Source organism: Papilio xuthus, unplaced genomic scaffold, assembly GCF_000836235.2.
Source record: "Papilio xuthus unplaced genomic scaffold, Pxut_1.1 DF826159.1, whole genome shotgun sequence".
Lineage (NCBI taxonomy): Eukaryota > Metazoa > Arthropoda > Insecta > Lepidoptera > Papilionidae > Papilio > Papilio xuthus.
In genome coordinates this window covers 2564833-2576605 of record NW_013532490.1, presented here as the reverse complement: position 1 = coordinate 2576605, position 11773 = coordinate 2564833, and the positions used below count along the sequence as shown (strand labels likewise).

General features: G+C 31.8%; 1 protein-coding gene across 4 annotated transcripts in view; it reads left to right on the top strand.

Annotated features, from left to right (window-relative positions):
* The first annotated feature begins 1171 nt into the window (after positions 1-1171).
* cher (filamin A protein cher) overlaps positions 1172-11773 on the top strand; it is a 54946-nt gene continuing 44344 nt past the window's right edge. Inside the window, exon 1 of one of the 4 annotated variants that reach the window (XM_013319363.1) lies at positions 1172-1362. The gene's annotated coding sequence lies outside the window, so the exon portion shown is untranslated. Of the gene's footprint in view, positions 1363-1390; positions 1446-10493; positions 10611-11773 lie in introns of those variants that run through there. The other 3 variants (XM_013319366.1, XM_013319365.1, XM_013319364.1) reach the window with 3 other exon arrangements.

Sequence of the window (11773 nt, the reverse complement as noted above, 5' to 3'; positions counted from 1 at the left end):
AGTTTTAAACACTTTGCTGAATTGTCGGTTAAAAATATCCTGCATTTAAAATGCGAACATATTAATACTTCCCACGCAGACTTCACTGAAAAGCTTTCAACATGAGATTGAACGAAGATGAAAGGTAATAATTTTCAATATTTTCATATGCATTTCCGGTCCAATTTCCATTCGATTCGACAAGAAAAGAGTATCATAAGTTAATGAAACCTTGTAAAATACTTATTGTTACTAACTTTTATCTATTTTTGATTCGACAGCCATGAAAGCACCAAGTATAAACTGCGTACGACATATGTGGAATTATGAAAAACAATCTTCATACTATCATCATTGATTTAGGTATGTAATTTTATAAATTTTTTGTGTTAAATTACTAACTAAAAAGACAACGAACACTTTATTTCTTTTTGTTTACAGCCAAAAAGACTGGAGAGTTTAACATAATATGCCACAGTATTAACAATAATAACCAGGGCCGGCGTTAAGGCAGGGCGCGGTGAGACGTCCGCCCAGGGCGTTGAACAGAAAGGGGCGCCACAGGTAACGAATTACACTTATTATTTACAACTGTTAACTCCTTCTAAAAGTATGAAAAAAAACAAAATGTCGTAGGAAACCTTAACTGATAATAACTATATTAAAGTCTTTTAGAATTTGGTAAAACTTTACGTTTCTATATAGAAAATGAGCGATCTAATTTTCACATTTCGAAACATTAGATTCTTGGCCGTCTGATGGGATTTCGCCGAAGTATAAAAATATAATAATGATAGCGATCGAATGGAATTTTGCAACTATTCCACGCCCACTTCGAGTCCTAAACTAATTCCAGATACATATTGTAATGCTAGGATATGTGTCAAAATATATGCTACAGATTAACCTAGAAAATATACGTAAGCTTATAATAGTCATTTAAACCCAACGACATTTTATTCTGAACGAATAATCAAACAGTTTATTTATTGCTGGACAATGATATAAACAGCTGCTTGATAAGTGTGTGAAATCTACACTAAGTGACAAAATAACGAGCCTGATAGCGATACTAAGTCTTGGCTAATGAACGAATTAACGTAGAAGCAAAATGAGCGAAGGGTTTAGTCATTCATAAGATGAAAAACACTCTTTAGAGTATAAATATCAAGACTTCCCGTCAGTATTCAGAAAGCGAGCGACAAATATTCAGCTGAGAACTAAACGTATAAATTGCATAAAATTCATATAACACAAGTATTCTGGTATCGTCTTATAGTGAAGGCATAGTAACACTCTCGCTCGACGCATCTTGGCATTTAGTGCGTTCACGCGGACAGCCGCCATTTTAAATTTTGGCGGGATTTTCGAGTTTTGACAGAAGTAAGTGTGATTTTATTGTTATCAAATCTGGTGCTTTTTTGGTGTATTGTGAGTGTTTTAGTTATATTTCGACAACAATTAAGGTAATTTAATAGATTAATTGATATACAATGATAGTCGTGGGATTCTCTTGTTATAATTTTCTTAAAATCTTTTAGGTTGAAAAAACTTTTACTTATAATGACGTAAATTTTTGTATCATAATAAAATCTAAATAAATCCTGGATTTTAATCGATAAATTGCATATTGGATCTCAGAAATGACTAGACTCATAGTTAGCTTTTCCGTCTTATTTTCCGCCTACGACTAGCGCTTATTTTATAAACAGTCAAACAGGAAAATGTAGGGAAAAATCATGAATAATTGTTATATTAATTTCTGTCATTCTTTTAACGATGGTCGTGAATGTTTTCTTTGAATTTGAATCTTTGTCTTATAGTTATTGAATGCGTTACCATGCGGTGTAATTAAAATTAGGTTATTTTTGTAATAGTTAAAATTTTCATCATAAACGTCGATCAAATTATAATAAGTCTTAATCGAATTATTATTTGTTTCTATAATATTATAATAGTTGCATATGTTATTCTTACTAATATTATAAATGCGAAAGTTTAGATTGATGAATGGATAGATGTTTGTTAAAAGATATATCCATAACGGCTGCATGGATGACGCTAAAATTTGGCATAGATGTAGATCATAGTCGGGAAGAACATATAGCCTATTCGTTAATATTTTTTTTAATTACACACAGACGGAGTCGCGAGCCACAGTTATATCGTAGCCGTGGTTAGTTCAGATGTTAATATCACGTATTATTAGGTCGATATCCTTCCGTCATCGTATAATGTTAGATTCAACCCACATGATAGTATGACGTGTGGTAGTATTTTATAAAATAAATTCAACAAAAAAAAGTAAACGAATTTTTTATTATAATTATTATAAACTTTAACGGTGTAATAAAAGAACAGCACTGGCATATAAACAATGTTTCAGATGAGTTATTTTTAATAGATTAAGATAATATTTCATGAGATAAATTTTTTCTTCGATGATATTTTTTAAAGTCCACTCACACCGATTTGGGATTGATATATATAGAACTTGCACGAGACTGTGTGACTAAACTCCAGTTATTTGATACACAATTTTAAATATCTTGTTTTTTTATTAAAATTGTTTTGAGAATAAGACGTATGGACTTATACTGAAAGTTGATGGGCACAGAAACAAGTAATGAGATTGTATGTGGATAGCTAAAGAGAGGATGGATTTTGAAAAGGATATGCTTAAGAAGAGAGTGATTTCAGATCTGTTGGCTGAAAGAGATGAGTGAAAGAGTACTTAACTTTCATGACTATCACCCCTAAGAAATAAACGGTTGTATGTTTTGATTAGGTTGGCTTAGAAGTTTTATATTTTCACAGCACATACCGACCGCAGACTTATACATTTGATATAAATTCCAGTTTGATACCTTCACCCGTTTTTGAGGAAAAAGGTCTTAACAGAGGGACGAACGGACAACAAAGTGATCCTATAAGGGTTCCGTTTTTTTCCTATGAGGTACGGAACCATAAAAAAGGAAAGAATGTTTATGTGAATTTGTAATAAACCGATTATTTCAAATTATCCTTAAAATCGTATTGTAATCATGAGTTAAAGATTTGTTTATGTTTATTACTGGACAGCATGTTAAGTAATTACTCACGGAAAGTAGGACAAGGATGAATGTAATGGCGACTGCACTCGTGCCCGTCGCGATTTACTGCGCAGATCTAAGGAATTCCTAGAAATTCGGATAGATTCTATTATATACAAACATATAAAATTATAGCTGTCGCCAGCGACTCCGTCCGCGCATTATTAAAAAAAAACTTAACTAGTAGCCTATATGTTCTTCCAGACTATGTTCTACATCTACGCCAAATTTGAGAGAGATCCATACAGCCATGGCATCATATATGCTAAATTACATCGAGATCCGTTCGAATAGTCTGGAAGAACACATGGGCTACTTTGTTTTTTTTTTAATTCCGCGTGGAGGCAAGCGGGGGCGACAGCTAGTCTTTAACTATGTCAAAGCTTTGATTAACCTACAGCTGTTGCCAAGTGGAAGTGCTTCGACGGTATCCTTGTGCGTTTGGCAATCATATACCGACGAAAAGTTCAAATATTATTTTATATTAGTATGATACATTTATTGTATTAAGTAGTGTCTTATAATATATAGATTTCCATCTTTAATCGCTATATCTTCGGCTTAGAAAAAGCTTCCTGGTCATCATGATTTCATTAATTTGTGCAAATAATTTACTTTAAAAAAATTATATCATAAGATGGCAAACTTGCGAGCCACCTGAAATGGAATAGCGAAATAACCGTTGCCCATAGCCATATGCAATTGCAGATGCGTTGCCTACCTTTAATCGACGAAGGATGCATAGCACGATAACATTCCCCTTCGTTAAAACCTCCTTATGTTATAATTCGATTGATTGGCTGTTACTTAAAGTCCATTAGCTATTATGGGTTTATTAAATTCATTGATAGACAGCTTTTCTGCATTTACCAATGTGATTACTAACTCTATACTGATTATAAAGTCTTTGGTTCCAATGAAAATAACAGAATAACATTAAAATGAGCGTCGGTGGCTCAGAGTCAAGCACTTGACTTGCAATCTGCAGGTCCTGGGTTCAAATTCCGCCATGTACCAATGTGTTTTTCGATTTCCGATTTACATGTGTACATTTATCAGACGTTCTTACGGTGAAGGAAAACATCATGATGCAACCTGCACATATCTGAGAAGAAATTCAAAGATATATGTGAAATCAACCAACCCGCACTTGGCCAACATGGTTGACTATCGCCTAATCACCCTTAACTCAGGATAGGCTCCGAGCCCCTCGGTGGGGACGAATAGTGAGTAGTAGATGATGATGATGAAAATAACAGAAACTGCCAGTTGTCACAGTTACTTCCTAGTGCGATGGTTTGATTTATAACAACACTATGTAATGCACCATTACACCTCGAGTATTAAGAGCAAATGCAATTTGTATTTTAAGCAGCGCTTTGTGTTACTATCTTAATATGTAGTTATAACTAGCTGTCGCTCGCGACTACGACCGGGGATTAAAAAAAATATTAGCCTATGTGTTCTTCCAGACTATGTTCTATATGTATTCCAAATTTCAGCAAGTTCAATGCAGTGGTTGTGGAGATACCTTCAAACATCTATCCTTCCATTTAAACGTTCGAATCTATATATATAAAAGAAAGTCGTGTTAGTTACACTATTTAAAACTCATGAACGGCTTTACCGATATTACTGAAAATTGGTGAGGAGGTAGCCTAGAGCCAGGAGACGGACATACAATACTATTTATTATTTTATTAATAATTTTTTCGAATGTACGCCATGAAGAGCTGCTTTTTATTTAACTTACTAATATTATAAATGCGAATGTTTAGATGGATGTGATGTGGATGGATGGATGGGTATTTGAAGATATCTCTAGAACGGCTGAACGGATCTCGATTAAATTTGACATACGTATAGAACATAGTCTGAAAGAATACCTAGGCTACACTAATTAAGTTTTTTTTATATATCCACGCGGACAGAGTCGCGGGCGACAGCTAGTTTATAATATTAGTAAGAAGTAATAGTCAATGGATTTTCATTTTATTGGATCACGTTCTCCTTTGGCTCAATAACAATATAATCTTTCCTCTGTATCTTTTATGTAGAAAAAATCCGTATTATTTTCACGTATTCGATTACGAAATGTTGAAGTGTAACGAATAGTTCATTAAATCGGACAAATAGGAACGACACGCATTTCCCCGCGGCCCAGTGTCGTCTTACTACGAGTGGGCGGCACAGGCGTGCACTCAACAGGGACGTACTCACCAGCTACAAGAAAAATCATCATATCAAAAAATTGTATTATTTTGTTGTGCCTCAGGATAGCCCTGTAGTTTCAAAATTTAATGTTTATTATGATTTATAGTTATAATATAAGAATTATTTCTTGTTGCTAACTAATTTAACGTCTATAAGAGCGCTTCAATCCGAATTTTCCGTATCAAATTTACATTGTGAATCTCTCGTTGTATCCAACTCTGAGTTTCTGTTAAATATACGCAAAATATCTATGATAAGGTATCAAGGTATTTAAGTGCAGCCCTGCTGTTGACTTTAGGTACTAACGAGTACTAAGAATAATATCAAAAATATTATTTATATTTTCGTGACAAAGTTTGTTGTACGAGTACGTTCCTGTCTGGCTCTCTGGCGATAAAAGCTCGATATAAATACACGCGGCGGCCGCGCATTAATTAAGACGTAGGGAATTCTTAACGGGATCACCGGGATATTTTCGTTGGCTTACATTTTTACATCGAAACTGAAAACCACTTCGAAAAATATTCACGATGAAAGTTGAAGAAAGTGTATGAAAAATTAGCTACAATAAAAAAAAATATAGAAAATATCAACAGCTTAGTATCCAAATAAATATGTTAATACAGCTAAGTGTAGTAGACAAAAAACTGAAATATAATAAAAAAAATTAGTAAAAATCATTTGCTATGATCATAACCTAAGTGTCCAATTGTTAATGGTTTATTTTGTTACTTTAATCCGATTACAAAATGGCGAATTTGACAATCAATCGGTGACATACAAAATTGCCAATATTCATCTCAAAGATACACACTAAGCTTGTCACGTGGGTTGGCAAAACGTTGAAAATAAACAACGATCGTATTTTTCTAGCTTATATATTACTTTAATCACATCTACATATAAACACCTGACGGCATTATTTCGTCGTTCACAACTGAATAGCATCGGAAATAGAACTATTAAAATGCTAGGAATTCAATCGACATACTGAATATTATGTAATAACTTTCCACGACATCATCCACGTGGAATTAAAAAAAAACATTTACAAATTATCAAGTAATTATCGAAAAAAGTAAAATAAAATCACTTCCACGGTAATCGTATTATTAACTAACAGCTTTAGGTTATATTTTTATTTTTAAAACCTTAGTTTTTATATCTTCAATTCAGTTAATATGACGCAATAGACCTTATTTACATGTATATAAAATTAGCTGTGACCTGCGACTTCGTCTGCGCGGATAATAAAAGTATAAAAAACTTAATAAGTAGCCTATATGTTCCAGATTATGTTCTACATTTGTCCCAAATTTCATAAAGATCCGTTAAGCTGTTCCGGTGATACCTTCTAACAAATAATCATCCATCCATCCAAACTTAAGATTAAGTTTCGTATCTAAGTGGATATTAACGTTTAAAAGTTTATCAAATACGTCAAAATTATAAATTACGTGTCTTGTAGTGACGTACAGGAAAAGGAAATTGCAATGGAATGAAAACACGTGACAATAGTTCGAAAATAGAATTAAAGAAAAATTAAATCTGCACACTGACACATCTAGATAAAAATTAGTGCTTTTGATGTGACTACATTCAGTGTGTATTGTTTCTTTTTTATTAGGCTATTACGTGATGACATTCCCTAGATTTATAGCCTACTATTTACATCTCTAAGTCGACTTGTATCACATTTTTTTTTATATTATAAGGTGGCATACGACCTAGCGGCCACCTGTATCGCTGAAATAGCGTAGCGACCGTTGCCTATAGATATACGCAATTGCATATGCGTTGCCTACCTTTAATCTACGGGGATCGCATGGGATGCGTAGAAAGAAAATATTTTTCCTTCTCATGCATCCTCTCATCCGGAAAGTCTACTTCTACTTTCCATGCTTTCCTTATAAGAAAAGGGGTGAGAAAGTAAAGAGGACTAAAAGTATACATTTAAAACAGCTAGATAATCCTCAAAATAATAAATGTTCTGTCCTATGCCTCCCACTAGGATATAGTCATGATGCCATATTCATTTAATTTCTTTAGTTTAAAATCTGAAAACTATTCACGGTTTCTCTCGGATATGACGCCATTCGATTCCCGGTGTCGATGGGAAACATATGTTGGTGTCATGAGCGGCCAAACCGACGATGCGTTGGATAACATAGAGATGGATAAACAGGAATATATTTTTATTAATATAGTGATTTCAATCTCATTTATTTAAAATGCACAAGTATATCCGGGATAAAAAAAAACCTCAAACGATCTATCGATATTTAATTTATTTACTGAATTACTTCAATGTTTACCTCGACTTTTAACTTGAATATTTGCAGTACTAATATCAGATTTTGAATTACATAAAAACGTTTTAAAGATTTATAATATTTTAAACACAGTAGTAAAATATGATGAGAATAAACACGCTATAAACCTCTTTGCTTTAAGGAATGCAAAATTCATTTTTTTATATGTTTGGTCAGGTGACGCAAATGTGTGCGTTGGAAAAGTGGAAATGAGTTTGAGAACTGAAATAGCGAGTTAAAGTCAATCATGATTTTATGCTTTTTTTACAGTTCATTCACAATATAAAGCTAAGGTTTCATAGCAAGAGCGATGCGATTGACATTTTAATATTAAAAATATGATGAAATTTTTATTTTATTGGACCTTTTAAGTTGTTAATATTCTCGATACAGCCAGTTTGGCTATTGGTAGTTATATTATACTATAAAAATTTCGTTCTCTTTTTTATTAAAAATAGTGAAACCGTTGAAGATGTTCCGTGGTTATAAAATCAAACGTTTACTTTTAAGATGTCTAATAATTTACTTTTTTTACAACCTTTTTTTTAGCGTGCAAGTGTTAGTTGTTACTAGAATCGGAAAGTTGTAAAATCTCTTTTGTTTACGTACAAACTATAATATATATTTACTTATAAAAACAATGAATGTTAAACAGGGAACTATTTATACAAAAGAAAAGAATTCTCTACTTTTTGACAGTATTTGCAAAATTTTATGATTCGGTTATATTTAGTGGTAGAACCCGCGATTTCAGGTGGCCGCTCGCTCGTTTGCCACCTTGTGATATAAAAATATATATATTCTTGTAAATTTTACTAATAATGCCGAAGTTTAGATATTTCTTAGAAGGTAGAACTGTATAGATCTCGGTGAAATTTAGCATAAATGTAACACATAACTTTTTCTTTTAAATAACGTGCAAAGTCGACGGCAACAGCAAGTTAGAAATAAACTCTACATACTTTAACCCTTTAATTTAATAATAACATACCATTTAATCCGTTCAAAAATATTACAACACTTATGTTTTATAAGTTAAATTAAAAAGAAAAAAAAAACAAACAAATTATAATTAAGAGTTGCAATGCAGAATAGATAAGGTCTTTGCTCAGCTGTATAGTACCCCGGGGACCAAAAACACTATTAATTTCACACTATTATATAAATACAACAATCCAAAAACCATAGATTGAAAATATTTTAATTATTTTTAACGGAACCCTTATAGGATCACTTTGTTGTCCGTCCGTCCGTCTGTCAAGACCCTTTTTCTCAAAAACGCGTGAAGGTATCAAGCTGGAATTTATATCAAATGTACAAGTCTGCGGTCGGTATGTGCTGTGAAAAAATAAAACTTCTAAGCTTACCCAATCAAAAGATACATCCGTTTATTCCTTTATTATAATACCGATTTTGCATTAAATATATTTTTAACGGAAGGTTTGAAAAAATAACAACATATCTAGTATTCTTTTAAATTACTACTTTATTATATGATGACATCCATAAACACTATTAAGAACTATTTAACTATCATATTAATATTGTTCTTATTCAACAATAACAACCAATTAATCTATCAATACTACCAACCCGCACTGGGCCAGCGTGGTTGACTATGGCCTAATCACCTTAACTTAGGGTAGGCTCCAAGCCCCTCGGTGGGGACGTATAGTGGGCTGATGATGATGAATCTATCAATTGAAACAATTATATTGTAATAAACGTCAAATTGAGTTGTATTTTATCTCTGAGTATTGCCAAGTCTGAGCTAGTCTAGATCCAAACACCTACGTACTTGAGTCATATTCTACGGAAGTATAGAATATACAATAAATAAATTGTCCAAGCTTTGGCTCTAAACATGTTCTTGAAGATCGGAATTTAAAAATTAAATATTCAACTAAGTTACTAATACAAATACTTATTTATATTGGTAACTAGTATGGTGTAAAAAAAAGCTTTGTAGCCTATGTGTCCCACCACAAAATGTTCTACGTGTATGCCAAATTCAACAATATTCATGCAGCGGTTTTTTCTAAATTCCTCGCGTAAGGAGCGAGCGCATGTGATCTTACTATCTTACTAATATTATAAATGCGAATGTTTAGATTGATGGATAGATGGATGTTTACTTGAAGGTATCTCCGGAACGGATTCCGGAAGAACACATAGGTTATTTATCAAGTTTTTTTAAATTCCGTGCGGACTGAGTCGCGGGCTACAGCTACATATAAAAGGAATCCTAGATGAAATATCTTTATGTATCAAAGATAATAAATAACGCACCAACTTTTCATATATTTAGTGCAATTTAAACATCGTATATATTTTAGTATATTAAGCAGTTTTGTGGTCATTTGCTTTGAGATTATGATCAAAGACGGCACTTAAAACTATTTATATTTAGCTAAACAGAATGTAATAACCCATTACTTAATGTGTTTCTAAATAATAACGAATCATATTAAAAGTGTTTACATTTTACATTTACAATGTTTACAAAATTTTATTTTAATGTAAACATAGAATAGGATGTCTTGTTTCTAAGAGGCCTTTGTTTACTTTTCAATTGAATTTTCTTCTACAAAATTATTCGAGATGAATTAAGCATCTATTTTAGTAACAGATTCAAATCAAAATATTGTTTTAAAATGTTAAGAAATTGTATAATTTTTTTATGATAAAGTCGATTTAAAAATACGACAAGATTTGAAAAGTTTGTTAATTAACATTTGTCATATGAATGGAACTTTCCTTAAGGACTAAATAATTAATTTCAGTTTTAAAATTACTTAACAATTGTCAAAAAAGCTCTCAATTTTCCTAAAGCGAGTAAGCTTTGTTTTATTTATAGACGGGCACGATCCGCTATGGCGGTGCGTCGCTCTGATATGATGATATTTAAAACTATACTACAACTAGGATCGTGTAGACGTTTAGTTTAGTCACTTAGCTTTAGTTTAGTTTAGTGACATATCCAGTGCTTAAAGTGCTTTGCTTTTATTAGCCGGTAAGTTGAGTTTTTAAAATATTTTTAACCCAAAAAATAGTCAATTGTAAAAGCAAATTAACTTAATTTAGTGGTAGATTAAAATCATAATTATTATACAATTCAAAGAAAATAAATTAAAAATATAGAAATTAAATTTTTAAGACTTTTTCGTGTTTACCTTTCGTAAAAATGAACCACATCTTACAGTATATTCCCTTTCTAACAATATGAAACGCAATAAAGCTATCAAAAATTATTAAAAACATTATAATAAGTATTGCAGGATATAAAACAATCATGATTTTCTCGAAGACACTCACAAATCGCTACCATATTAGGACCCATGCGATCGATGCGAAGTTTCCCTAAACCTATCGTTTTTCACAATGAAATTTCTTCAAAACTAGATTGAAATCCCATGTGACTAACTTAATTAAGTAAAATTAGATTAAATAAATAGAATAAAAAACTATTTACATGTCTAGTATCGACAATATTCTTAAGCAATCTTAGATATGTGGATCTAATTCTTATAACTATACTATAAATAAAAAAAATGTAAAAGAAGTATTATTATTTTTACTTGAATACTTTTGTAAAATGTAGCTCAGTTATTTTATAGTTTAATTTATTTTTCTCGTGTGTGTTCACATTTAGAATAATGGGTACTTGTTAGTAAAACTCATCAATTAGATCTTCGTCCCAATTGATTTTCAAATACAATCGCGATTGGTATTTTACAAGTGATAAATGACATTGTTCTACAAAACTATTCTATGTTTTTTCAAGATAAATTTTACTTCATGAAGATACGTACATATATACAACGAATAGTTTTGCTCGTTAATGAAAAACAAAATCTGCTGATTGATCTCCAATACAAATATGGTAAACGTCGTCAAATCAAACCAACCAGAGCTTTTGACATTTCAACAATCGTTACACTTCACTAATGCGACGACACAATATCATTACTAGACTGGAAAATATTTAGTTGATAAAATAAATATGAACTTAACACAATACTGTACACCTTTATAAATAAAATAAAATAGCCTTTATTGCTTTACAACTTCTTTACAATTTGATGAATAGTATGTGTGCATATTCACTAAAAAAACTAAATTAATTTATTCAATTCCACTTGTATTTAAATGATCGGCAACTTATTGTTTGTATTG